The sequence below is a fragment of the Giraffa tippelskirchi genome, chromosome 12 (genome assembly GCF_054371585.1).
Source record: "Giraffa tippelskirchi isolate mGirTip1 chromosome 12, T2T-mGirTip1v1.2.pri, whole genome shotgun sequence".
Lineage (NCBI taxonomy): Eukaryota > Metazoa > Chordata > Mammalia > Artiodactyla > Giraffidae > Giraffa > Giraffa tippelskirchi.
Window position 1 is genome coordinate 115190177 of NC_137286.1, and position 14973 is coordinate 115205149.

Sequence of the window (14973 nt, forward strand, 5' to 3'; positions counted from 1 at the left end):
CAGGATTAAAGAGAAATCAAGTCTCTAATTTAAATAGACCCATGTTTTCAACTGAAGCAATAAGCTTTGTTGTCTTTTAAAGTCACAAAGAACCATGGGGTCCAATCTCCCTGAAAGTTAGACTTCAATCTGCCAAGGACTGAAATAGACAAATAAAATATAGCCATTTCAAGACTTCCTCCTGTGCATGCTTCCTTCTGTGTCTTGGTTCTGCATTTGTATTCAGAGGGTTAAAATGTTGGAAGAGGTTTAAGCATTCCTTCTTCTCTGGTGAGATGAGATCACAAAAGCCATTAGACACTGATTCTCGAGAGGTCCCCAGTGTGGAATGCCCAGCCTGGATGGTGGCCCTCATATGCCCTGGGACCCTAAGAGCTTAGTGATTTTAATTATCTTTGTCCAAACTCTGTTGTTACTTTTCATCTTGTTTGAACTTCGCGTCCATCTCTTTTGGAAGGGTTCATACTAGAGCTTGCGAATACATCTAGATGAGAGTAAGAAGGTAGGGCTTGTCAAGCAGTGCATGGCAGACTACCCTAGTGTCTTGTTTATCCCAACTTCTTCCCAATGTTTCCTTCTATGTTCACCACTCAGCCTACGTGTTATATTAATACTATTAAATTTTTCAAAATTACTAACCATCTCAAAAATAAGAACTAATATTATTCTTCTTCATCACATCTGTACTTATTCCTTTTTAAATAGAAAATGAAACTATTTGAGTAGCCAAGACTCTTGATTCAGATTTACCACAGTGACATCGAGGTACAAAGCCCTGAAAGCAGCATGATTTCAGCGTGGCTACTCAAAGATCCTAACTTACATGGCAAGATGTTGGAGAACACACATACTTGGATGTGGTCAAATGTGGGAAGAGTGTAATTAGAGAAAAGGCTTGAAAAGCAGATTAGGTTCAGATTCTGGCAGACAATCAATGTCCAAAAGAGGAATTGTGGAGATACTTCAGGAAAAAGAAAACTGAGAAAGTCTAGAAGAGGGCTTGGATTTCAATCCCCAAATCTCCCCACAGGATATCTATTTTGATCTGATTTCCATAGCACCTATGGCTTGTACTTCAGTCAGTCTGTGCAGCCATAGTCTTGGCACCATGGTTTAGACAAACCTTTTAAACACAGTTTTCTTATCTTACTATAATAGGCTCTTCCTCATCATCCAATTGTTCTGGGGATTCCAGGGACCTTCAGGAAGCAGAGTCGTTATGAAGGGTTTTTTCCGGTCTTTAAGGTACTCAGTCATTCTTTGCTATCGTCTTAACTTAAATGTTCTCTGATTAGGGGCAGAAGGGGTGTGTGCTCTGCTGCTACATCCCAGGAATTCTTACAAAGCCTGGAGCCCCAGTGCCAAGAGTCCAGCCCCTGAAATGCACCATGAACCTTGCCACCAGGTCTTGCATGTTGCCAAGGGACCAAGAAATATGGATCATTCCTTCTTAGTCTTGAGTACTTCCTGTCTAATCCAGAGGCAGCCACTCCCCTTTTTCTTTCTCTGAGTATTTTCCCACCCTTGTCCCTCTGGTGGAGGCTGCCATAATGTCCTCAAAGAGAGCATTTTCTGCTCTTCAAAACAATGAACTTGAAGCAAGGGAACAAAAAGTTCTGGTTAATTTCTTAGCACAGAAGAAAGTAAAAAAGGAGATTAAATTTTTAATTTCTCAATAAATAATGATCCTGTCAAGCAGATCAGTTACAATAACAGTTGACTGGGTATATTTACCTTGTGCGAAGATCAGTCCTCACCTTTATGAATAACAAACATTTGCTGCATCTACTATGGACCAGATACAGTTTCAACAGTCCTTGTCATTGTTGCACTCACAGTCAAGGGAGGAGACAGCCTGTATTAACAATAGAAAGTGACGTGTTAGTCACTCAGTCATGTCTGACTCTTTGTGACCCCATGGACCATAGCCTACCAGGATCCCTCTGTCCATGGGATTTCCCAGGCAAGAATACTGGAATGGATAGTCATTCCCTTCTCCAGGGGATCTTTCCAACCCAGGAACTGAACTTGGGTCTCTTGCATTGCAGGCAGATTCTTTACCATCTGAGCCAGCAGGGAACCATTTACAATACAGATGGGGGTGAAAAAACACAGATAGATAGATTACCTAGCATAGTCCTAAGCAGGGTGTCCATAGGTGCTAAGGAATCCAGGGGCTGGTTAAGTGACCAGTGCAATGTAGATTACGTGTAAATGTATCAGTTATGTTAATTATGTTAGCAATATTTTTGTCTTAGTTCATCAAATGCTTTCTACAACAAATGCTGCACTAGGAAGCAGGTAGCAAGAATTACATTCACAATGCTATCAGCAGAGAGGGATAAAGGGCCTGGGCCAGACCCTCCAATCATTCTGTTGCAAATTCAGGCCTCTGATATTAAGTTTCGACTCCTGATTTATTAAGTCCTACCCCATTAGTGCTTCCCTTGTGGCTCAGCAGGTAAAGAATATGCCTGCAGTGTGGGAGACCTGGGTTCGATCCCTGGGTTAGGAAGATCCCCTGAAGAAGGGAAAGGCTACCCACTCCAGTATTCTGGCCTAGAGAATTTCACGGACTGAAGAGTCCATGGGGTTGCAAAGAGTCGGATATGACTGAGCGACTTTCACTTCACTTCACTTCACCGCATTAGTGGAAATGCTTAGAGCTGAGAAAAATAACTTCAATCTGTTTTCACAAGCCTCAGAGACATCTTGGAGTGACTGGTCTCTGATGTAATTGCCAGTTTTGGAAATTCATGCAAGGTTTAAACAAATGTAAGAAACAAAGACCTATGTTCAGTGATACACACTAGAAAATTTCTCAGTTCATAATCACACCAAAAGCTTAGTAAAATGCAACCCCTTTTAATACTTATCAAAAGTTGGTCCCTTAAAAAAATTTGAAAAAGTAACTTAACTATATCTTAGTGATCAAATGAGTATTTGACTTCATATATCGTAGACTTGCAATTATTTCCCAGTCAATTGGCTTTTACTTTTTTGGTGAATTGAAGATCAAGAGAAGTGAAACAATATTTAAATATCACGAATTAGGCTACTATGTTAAGACTCCATGAGGACAAATAGTGAATCTTCACCACTGTACGATCTTCTCTTTTTTTACTCACTGAAGCCAGTTTCTAACAGATTCCCGTTTACCTCCCTGCCCTCTGCTGAAAAGTCTAGGCTTCACAAGTTCTATAAGAAGTATATAAACTAAGGTGGACAAGACTTCTCGTCAACTGCATAATACTAAACTTATCATCTTCAAGAGTCTTGTTCAGTTTCACTTCTTGGTATAGCATTTATTGTAGTAATTTCCTAAACTCATGAAATTAAATTCTAAGAATTCGGTGTGTAGGACCAGATCCTAATCTGATTCTAGTCCCTAGCATGCAGCAAGCTGCAGAAGCAAAGTTTCCAAAACCAAAATGGTAGAAGTCTTTTGGAAAAAAAAAAGCATGTGTTCTAATTAGGGCAACATGTGTAAATAGTGATAAAACTAGCATTTTATAGCAAAGACAATATGTAATATTTACAGCCTAAACAATTCATTGCAGTGTTCCAGGATACATTTTTAACACATGACAGCATTCTCGATTACTAAGACTTCATGGAACATGAAACTTTACTTCTTAGAATTTTTTCAAGCTTTCTAAATGATGATTTGCCAGTTATAGGAAAAATATACTTAGCAACAAATCTGAACAGTAGTAAACATCCTCAGAATTTCTGTCATCTGTATTCTGGTTATGGGACAAGAACAGGGTTAAACAGTATGTGCTAGACAGAAGAATCTCCAGACTAGCCCTCTACCTACAACTCTGGGGGCACGAGTGAAAGTCTAGATGCTCCTGGAATTTCAGATAAGGCCATCCTCTACCCAGAGTTGGAAAGATCCCCTAGAGAGGGCATGGCAACCCACTCCAGTATTCTTGCCCAGAGAATCCTATGGACAGAAGAGTCTGGAGGGCTACAGTCCATTGGGTCACAGAGTCGGACACAACTGAGGGACTTAGCACAGACACACGCACTCCCCAGAGTGAGAGAGAGGACCTAAATTCCCAACGCCCATAGCAAGACCCCTCCTCACCTACTGTCCACCTCAGGATGAGTGTCAGCCCTTCATCCCTCTTCCCACTGATCACATGAAGTCCAGGACTCCCAGCTAGTTTCTCACCCCTTCACTCTTATCAACAAATGGCTTATGAGTAGAGAAGCAACAAATCTCCTACCCACACTCCCTGGTACACTTACTGCCATGATTGTCTTCATAGCATTTCTCAGCATCTGAGAAACTACTACATCTATAGTTGTCTAACTATTTCTATCCACGAGGATGCACAGTTGGGCAAGGCTTGTCTGTTTTTCACACTGTTGTTGACCAAACATTTAAAAGAGCCCACAACAGATCAGAGGGGCCCAGTAGATATTGTCATATGAAAGAATTAATGGATGAATGGATGAAATTCAGAGAAATAATGTGAATCTGATCTAAATCACTTTATTTATCATGCACTTAAATCTCACAGCTTTTATGACTATGTTACTATCATGTGATAATGTTACTACAAGTTAGGTATTAGAGGTATGGAAAAACAGTGAATGCTGAAGAACTAATGCTTTTGATCTGTGGCACTGGAGAAGACTCTTGAGAGTCCCTTGGACTGCAAGGAGATCAAATCAGTCAATCCTAAAGGAAATCAACTCTGAATATTCATTAGAAGGACTGATGCTCCAATACTCCAATACAAAGCTCCAATACTTTGGCCACCTGATGTGAAGAACTGACTCATTAGAAAAGATCCTGATGCTGGGAAAGACTGAAGGCAGAAGGGGAAGGAGACAACAGGATGAGATGGTTGGATGGCATCACTGACTGAATGGACATGAGTTTAAGCAAGCTCCGGGAGTTGGTGATGGACAGGGAAGCATAGGGTGCTGCAGTCCAAGGGGTGGCAAAGAATCGGACATGAGAGAGCAACATGACTGTTGTTCATGACTGAACAACAACAAAAAATGGTGAAGCCTGGGGCCTTCATTCAACTAATTCCTGATCCTTCAAACTTGATATTTGTCTTAAGAATGTGTGTGTATATGTGTGTGTATATAGAATGCATTTCATATATAGACATAAATTAAATATACAGATATATATTTATGCATATATATAGAAATAGACACACACACACACACACACATAACTTCGAAGTCAAGTCCAAGAGAAAATATTACCAATTTTGACTATTAATTTCACCTCCATAAGATAAAGAAGAGGAAGTATAGACATGGTACTCCCTTTCATCATCTACAATTTTCAGTATGTAGGCCATGTAAATTTGCAATATAACGGGGAATATTAAGTGAAAATGCATATTTTGCAAGGACTCAGATCAAATTCCCTTATCTGGCAAGTAAAAATAATTTGTTTGAGTGAGAAGTTTTCAACCAGGAAAATAATGCACCAGAAGACATTGAAAGTCAGAAGAGAAAACAAGGTTATTAGTAAGCCTTTATGCAATTTATAATCACCTATCTCTGGAGGGGTAAAAATGGTCCCGTTTCTCATTGTTGGCAATTCTTCTCAATGACCAATATGTCTACCAACATTTTCTTCTGGAAAATACAGTCAAAGTTGTAACAGAAAATCACAGATGCAATCAAATTCATACTAATGGTTGAAATGCACCATATGTCCTCTGATACCTATGCACAATAGGGTGCAGGTTTAATGACTCTCTTATTGTGCCCCTGTTGTAATTAGGTATTAAAGGACATATGGTATGTTGCCATTTTAACAGTGAATTTCCTTGTTTTTTATTGTTTTCTATCAGAAGCTTAACAGTCTTTCAGGGTAGTATTAGTAGTGAGAATTAAACCACATGTTGATTTCATTTTTCTGAGGCTTGGAATCTCATCTTGATTGGCCTTATTAGCAGAGTGCCAAAGAAAACATCCAAATCGAATCTATTTTCAGTTAATATGGACTAAAACACATTTGAATTAGTAAGAAATAAGTGAAAACTCTTTGAGAAATAGAGACTTAGGATACTCCATGGAAAGTTTAGAAATTAAATAATAGCTTATTTGTCCAGAAAGACATCACAGTGTGATAGTTTGGAAATTCTTCAACTTTCTTGCAAAGTATTTATTATCAAAATCATTTTTCAATAAGCAACTACCTTGTAAGAGATCTCTGTATAATAAAATTCCAAACACACAACAAAAATCCAGCTAAAAACAAAAAGTCAACAGAATAAGAGCATTGGAAGCTATGAGTCATATTTAATGTAGCTTGTTCAAACACAAGCTAAGATTTTTCCAGGACCCAAAGAGCATGATTTATGCAAATTCACTGTTTGAAAAGAAAGCTGGATCAACTCAGAAGACTATTTTTATCACCATAAAAAAAAAAAGTGAGGAAACAAAGATATGATGGTATACTACACTATTTCAAGACATTTCAACATTCACCTTAAAGGTAATTAAATCTGTCCTTAGATTTTTAGCATATATATCCACCAAGCACTGAGCAGTTTTCAATTCAAATGGCATTTAGCATCAGGAAGGGATGTACAGATTCTTAGGAAGGAGATTTTCACCGGACATTATAGCATTTTGCTTGAGCTTTACAAGTCTGCATTTCAGGTCAAAGAAAGGGAAAGATCCTATCATGCAAGTTTATATTCTTCATTCGTAAGCATGGCTACACATCCCTGTCCCAGTCAGCAAGAGGGCACATTACAAGATAGCCAGCCAGGCTTCCAAATGAGCCATGAAGATTAATAAAATACAATCTCCAGCGGATGTTGGCACCTCCCTGTCAAGCTAGCTAATGAGTACTGTGTTACTGTAAGAGTCAACTGTCACATTATCTCTGGACTAATAAATGGACTCTAAGACAAATAACAATACACAACTAAAATTCAGTCTGAAAAGAGCTTTTCATTTCCTGCAGACTAGTGCAGCCCCAAGAGGCTCTCTGGCTTTCGGCACCATAAGCATTGCCATTTTCTATAAGAAGTATTCAATACGGACAAAGTCAGTTTGGGCAAAAGAAGACTAGAATTATTTTTCCAAATCCAAGGTTTAAAAATTCACAGCAAGCAATTATTATATTTAACCCATACATACATATCAAAATCATTTCTAATATTTAGAGAAAAGCATGTCTACCCCAAGTCTACAGAAAATAGAGTGAGCAAAGCTTGTTTGGGGGAAATTGTTCACTATTGGGAAATTTTTAATTTAAATAAGAATGTACATCTCGTAGTGACACATTTATTAAAAATTAACTTCACGTCAGAAATGAGAGGCCACTACAGTCTTTTCATGTCTGTGTGTCTTTCTTAAGTCTGTAACAAAGGAGAGAGGCAGTGCAGGGAACTGTAAATGCAGACATCACATCCTTAATCCTATTTATGCCAATTATAGTTGGAGAATTTTTTTTTTACTCTGATTAGGAAAATATATTGCAATATAATAAGAAATAATTACTGAACAGTTATTAAAAGGTCAAATTTTGTGACAAGAAGTGGGATTAACAGAGTAAAGGATATGTCACAGAAAGTATTAGATAACTAGTTTTCAATTATTGAGAACAGGAAGAAAAGCTAGAAGGAAGGAAGAGAAAGAAGAAGGAAAGAAAGGGAAAGAAGGGAGGGGAGGAAGGGACACACAAAGGAAAAAGAAGGGAGGAGGGGAAGGAGAAAGACAGGAAATAAGAGGAAAGAATGAGAAAGAAATTATAGGAACTACTCTGCTTTTAGATACTCAAATATATTATTATTTGTTTTATCACATTATGTTTTATAAAGTTACTCCTGATCTATCATTTATAAGATTAATACAATAAATCCGAATTCTCCTCTTAGCATCAGAGAAATTATGTTCCCAAACCCAAAGGTAAAGACGTTCATTTACTCACTGACTTCTGTAAGAATTTCAGAATGCGGACAAAGAATGAAAGAATGACCATAATGGGTCAGCTCCCTAGTCTATCCATCCCAATGTTCTAAATTATCCAGGTAGTTTAGAACTTGTCATGGGAAGTGCTTGTTCTAGATCTCTTTAATTTCTATTACTTTTGCATTGCAAACTGGACTCCAAAGACCTAAGAGGTCTATCTTTACCCCTTGCAATGTGCAGACATACACAAAGTGTTCTGCACAGTTTTGGAGCATAGTAGGTGCCTGAGGAATATCATTCTCCCCTTCCCTTCCCTTTTGCTCTTCTCCTCCCTCTTTCTCCTTGCCCCTGCTCTGGATTCAACTCATAAGCGTTCATTGTCCAGAAGATGGTCGTTCTGCAGGTGTTCATTCTATAACTCTCCCTACCCCTCCCGAGCTCCAAGATGGATATCAAACAAGACACTTGCAAAGATGTTTCATAATTAAAGGATTGATTTTTCATTCTGGTTATGGAATCATTCCACAATATTCTGTTTTGGTTTCACAAGCAAATGAGATAGTGAAGAAGTTAGCTACTATTATTGCCATTATTATATGGTTATAATCATTATTATTATTGTCCAAAATCTCCAAAGTATTTTCTTCAACTATGTCATCTCTAGAAGAGTGAGCGCCTTTGGTTTTCTTCCTTCCATTTGAAGTAGTGCTTCTCTTTATTTTTCCTTGTATTTCGTACAAACTTTGTAGAAAAAAAGCTTCTAAACCCAGACAGTTAGGTTCGTCGGTTGCTTCTAAACTTACATCCTTTCAGGTTTTAAAACCTGTTTTCTCATTCTCATTCATCCTCATAATATCATTCTTCCACAGTTTTGAAGAATCTTAACAGACATTATTAAATTATTATTTAGTTATCAAATAAATTGTTATGAATATCTGTCATACAGTAATATTCATAATCGCCAAGGGTTTTCATCTGAAATAAAATCATTTCCTAGATTCTAACAACACACTTGTGAGGCAGGTGTTATGATCATATGCATGAGAAAATTAAATATCACGAGGGATAAATTTATGACCTGTGTAAGGTCATACTGCCAGAGTGTACAGGGTTACCTGAAATGCAGATTCAGACCTCCTCACCACCCCTTCCAGCTCAAGTGTTGCCTGAATCCATACTTCTTGCCATTCCACTTTTAGAGGAAAGAGCCTTTACCTTTGCCAGTCTCCAGAATAGTTTCAGTCTTCCTTATCTTTCTCAGATGGCACTCCTGTGCCCCCTACCCACATACAGTATTCGTCATTTCCACTATCATTTCAAGGCTTTCTCCATAATGGAGTTTTTGAGGTAAATTTATACTGCAGGTGTAGGCACTTGATGGTCTTACCCAAAGAAAGAGGAAAGGACAAAGCAAAAGTTAGAATAGCAATAGGTGGGGAGAAAAATTGTTTACAAAGCTTTGTTACTGCATGCATACATGCTAAGTCACTTCAGTTGTGTCTGACTCTTCGCGACCCAATAGACTATAGCCTACCAGGCTCCTCTGCCCATGGGATTCTCCAGGTAAGAATACTGGAGTGGGTTGCCATGCCCTCCTCCAAAGAATCTTCCCAACCCAGGGATCAAACCCAATTCTTTTATGTCTCCTGCATTGGCAGGTAGGTTCTTTACCAATAGCACCACCTGGGAAGCCCCTGCTACTGAATAAATATGCCCTATTCTTCCTTATGCTACCACCTTTACTGAAAGAGATGGGAGATAGAGATCAGAGATAAGCCCCTCAAATATGACACATGTTGAAAACATTTCAGCCATCAATCTACAGAGGAATGTAGCAGAATCATCCATAGTGATTCCTTCCAGGTAGTATGTAGAATGGCAACAATGAAAACAAAGGGTTAAGATCTGTGTGCCAGCACTTTAGATGCAATATTTTATTTAATTCTCACAGTAACTTACAGTTACATACTCATACGGTTCCAATTTTACAGGTGTGAAAACTGAGGCTTTGTAAGTTAAATAATTCAATTAATGTCACACTAAGAAATAGAAGAGTCAAGATTCAAACTCAGGCTGTTGGATCCTACCCCCTCCTAAGGACAATATTCTGCCACCAAAATGCCACCTGGACATTTCCTCTTTGGGCATTTCCTGAGGGAAGGATTGTGATCAATATTTGACATTGTCCCTTTTACAAAGCAGCTGACCCCGAATCCTCAGATGAGCACCTAATCTCATTCAACCCTCAGTTTAGGGGAATTATAGAGACACAGTGGAGAGGCACTCACATGATTTCATCAGTCCACCAACAGAATGGTTCTGCTCAAATGAATTGGTCGTGCACACAAACAGGAAAAAAAACCATCTAGGAAAGATTTCCCCCTCTTCCTCTCAGTTCTCAGTAAGGCACAGTTGTGTGTTTCAGGCCTGAAAGGAAGATTTACAGTAAATTACACGTGCCAATAACATTTGCAGGCTCTTTGTCAGCAGACAGGACCCCAAATGGCTGAGCCAAAAGCCTGAATTCATTGAGGAGGACGCTGTTCATTCTCACTAAGCAGGCTCTCATAGGCAGTGTCAGAAAAACACACTGTCTTTGTTGCATCTTCTTTGTGTAGAAATGGGGGCTTCTTTCTCTAGCCCTGACAGTTTCACACCAGCTTTGTGGGTCTGGAACTTTTTAAAAATTCCCTAAAAAAAAAAAGAAAGAACATGTCCAAGAATAACAAATGAGAAATTTATATCTTCAAAATATGTAGATTTGAGATTTGTTTAGGAGAAAAAAAATGCACAAGCCCTACCGAGCATCTGTAACGATGATATATCTACACGTTATATGGCCGGCTATCTTTAGTTTGTTTTTATATCCTGTGGAGTGTGACATCTGTGCAAAAATTATGAACTGGCTCATATACATGAGGTGCTTATTCAGAGTTTGAAAAATAGGCTATTCTTCTACAGCCCAATTATTTATGAAGAAATTAGAAAGAAACTTTAAAATCTTGGAATCTTTCTCTTAATGTATTTGCATGAGACTCTAGTTGGTCTGATGGCAGCAGAAACTGTCTGTAACAAGGGTGAAGGTTTTTCTAAGTGGGTTAATTATATTTATTTTCGTAGCACCAGTCCCTCATTTGCTTTTTATAAATTACTCAGGGCAAGGGGCTAATCTCTGTGATCGCTCTCCATCTAGACGTAACAGCTCAACCTTTCATTTGAAGTGGATCTTTCCTATTACAATCTTTTTATGAACCACCTGTAAAAGGAAGGCAGGTTCTCTCCACGTGGAGATATGGATATATGCATATAAAAATTTATAACTATTCCCTAATCACTCAGACGTGTAGGCTAAGCATCACTTATGATTACTACACAGATACTATTATACAAAGAAGTACATTTATATGGAAAACTAAAGAAAGCTTTTATTATAAGAATAAGTGTTCACTGATCCTTAACTCTAACTATCCTATTAATGCAACAATAAGGAGGTTCATTCATCTTTACCAGTCCATACTTAAGCCCCCATGAGTGTGTCTTCAGGCAACGAAGAGAAATCAGATGATTTTCTTTCCTATTTGCTACCCTGGTACGAAATTCTTCTCCTCTCTCCCTTCTGGATTTTTAACTCTACTCCTAAATAAGTTTTCAATCAGCATTCCAGTACTGGAATGGAAAGTGAATCCTTTATTTAAAAGTCTTTGCAACTTAGCCTTTGTTCCAGCTGTTTCGACATGAACCATGGGGAAGGGTGTGGGGGATGGGAGATTAGAAAATGCAAAGAATGCAAGCCTCCAGAATAACTGACTTTCACCTTTGAGATAATTCATCTTTGAAAGTTGAGTGCATGGTAGGGGGAGTGACAGAGGGAGAATGAGAACCGATAAAGAGAATGAGAGGAAGAAAACTAATTTTCCTTGAGCAGTTATTATGTGCCAGGCACCACACACAGCACTTTTATGTACATTGTCATAAGGGGTGATTTCTACCCAGTTTCTCAGATTGTTGGAGTTAACTTTGTAACAGTAAAATAATAGACAGTTGGATATTTATGAGCTTCAAGTCAATTTTCCTTCTGGCTGTGGGGATCCTCTACATGAAAGACCAGACAGGCCCATTTCAGAGACAGGAGTACATCTTCCTAGGCATGTGGTTTCTGAATCTCTAGCCTTCCAAAGACCAGGGAAAGTTTTACAGATGTAACAGAGAACTTCTCTGTTGGATTAAAGAAATTATTTAGCAGCACCCTCATCCACAAATCATTATCCCAACCCACATCATTTTACTAGTGTAGTTTTTTTATGATTCTCTAAAATTCCCTTTTTTTATTAATACATCTATGGATGGGGGTACATGTTGATTCAGTGTGGGATACTGTCTTATTTGTCAGTTAATAGTCTAGCAAGGCAATGGCAGCCCACTCCAGTACTCTTGCCTGGAGAATCCCATGGAGGGAGGAGCCTGGTAGGCTGCAGTCCATGGGGTTGCTAGGAGTCGGACACGACTGAGTGACTTCCCTTTCACTTTTCTCTTTCATGCATTGGAGAAGGAAATGGCAGCCCACTCCAGTGTTCTTGCCTGGAGAATCCCAGGGACAGGGGAGCCTGGTGGGCTGCCGTCTACGGGGTCGCACAGAGTCGGACACGACTGAAACGACTTAGCAGCAGCAGCAGCAGCATTCTAGCAAGGATTAGTAGAGATGATGAATTCCTTTGAATTATGAGACCTCGGCCTGAAAGATGACCTAGAAATCCAGCGTAGGGAAAAGGGTGGACGATAGGAAAGGAACCATGAAGGGAAGTAAATGTGTGGGTACATGGGGACAAGCGGATGGATCAATACGTAATCAGTATTGGCTAGCTGTCTACCTCTGGCTGAAGTGGAGCAATTGTATAAAATCACTGAAAAGAAAAAAGGCCATCTCTAGGATGGAACTAGAGATCATCATAGTAAGTGAAAGACAGAGAAAGACAAATATTATATGGAATCATTTATATGTGGAATCAAAATTATCATACAAATGAACTGAATGACAAAACAGAAACAGACATACACATAAAAAACAAACTTAGGGTTACTAAAGGGGAAAGAGGAGGTGGAGGAGGAATAAATTAGGAATTTGGGATTAGCATATACAAACTGCTGCTGCTGCTGCCGCCGCTGCTGCTAAGTCGCTTCAGTTGTGTCCGACTCTGTGCGACCCCATAGATAGCAGCCCACCAGGCTCCCCTGTCCCTGGGATTCTCCAGGCAAGAACACTGGAGTGGGCTGCCATTTCCTTCTCCAATGCATGAAAGAGAAAAGTGAAAGGGAAGTCACTCAGTCATGTCCGACTCTGTGCGACCCCACAGACGGCAGCCCACCAGGTTCCCCCATCCCTGGGATTCTCCAGGCAAGAATACAGGAGTGGGTTGCCATTTCCTTCTCCAGTATACAAACTACTGTACCGCAAATATATAAACAACAAAGACCTACTGTATAGCACAAGAAACTATGTTCACTATCCTATAACAGACGATCATGTGAAGAGAGTATATGTATAAAAACCTAAATCACTTTGCTGTACACCAGAAACTAACACACTGTAAATCAACTATACTTCAACTTTTGAAAGAAAATCTTTTTAAAAACAAAAAAGTTCATGTCAATTGTATTTTTATAAATTCTGTCCATTATTTTGGCTTTTAAAAAGTGCCATAATCATTCAAATTCAGTCTCGCCCACCAAAAAAGGAAAGCTTTTTTTTTTGCTCTCATAGGCACTAAGCTTTCATTGAGTATCTCATGAAAAATCAGTAAAATTAGCTATGAGAGGAATGTCAATATGATTTTTGATTGCTGGAGAATCCTTGAAAGCAAGATTGCCAATGAATTGGCAATAGTGGGTTGTGAAATAATACTATTGATATTTTTTTTCCTTCCATAAATACCTTGCTATAAAAAGTGTTTTTCAGGTCACTTAAACAAGAAAATGCAAGCCACAGGGACAAGGCCCTTTAATATTTTGCAAGACTGACATCATCGTTGTTAATAAGGCATTTATTGGGGACCCACTGGGCACGGTGACATGCCACTCCCCCGTCCCGCTTCCTGCCACGCTCTCAGCTGGACGCCGGCCTCTCTGTGCAGTTAAACGTCTGCGATGAAGCCCTCTTGGTTTATTGTTAATTAACTTTAAGTCTAGATTCCCTCCACATATGACTTAAAATACAAATTGTGTGCACTTTGAACATAAAGTCTTTGAACATTCCTCACTAATTGTTTAAATGATGTGTGGATTTTGTCTCCAGCAGTTGGTTTCACTTTAACCTTTGGACAAATTGAAAACTTTTTTTTTCCCGTAAAACTCCACTCCCCTTTGTAGTCTTAATTTTGTCCCACAGGGACTGTTTAATAAGCAGTTTTCAGGTAGAAAAGAAAGACCTGATGACCCAATATTCTCTGTTTTCCCCAATGATTAGACATAGAAATTAGTCAAAAAAGAAAACTGGATTATGATTGGTTACATCTATCTGGGAGCAATTCCCTGAAGTCGTTAAGAGAGCAATAATGAGAGAAAGTTGTTGCTCAAATTGATTTTAGGAGGAAGCCAGGTTCATTTCCCTAAAAAATCTTTTGTATACTTATTTAGTAATTGGTCATGAAATAATGCTTTAGACAGGCAGTTTAGAAAGCAGACCTCCTGTTTAATAAATCTGAGACTTTGATAATTATTAATGCACAAATGCCAGCAGAGAGATGCTTTATTCCCCATGTCATAGCACAGCTATTAATGATACTCAAAGGAGTGAAAATTACTATTTCGGAAGTGTCCAAGGCAGTAAACTGGTAAACAAGCCTGCAGTTAGGGCTATGGATGATGTGAATCAACAAGGGTGAAAAGATTTGGTTACTCTGTGTATTAGTGTTAATAGGAATAGATTATAGAGGAATATTTGTGATGTGACCTTCTGTGCACTAATTGAAATAGTATTCAGAGTCAGCATTGGCGTAATCAAGTTAAACATGGAATCATAAATCATCATGAAAAGTGCTGTCACAACTTCACCGTTAATGCCCTAGACTG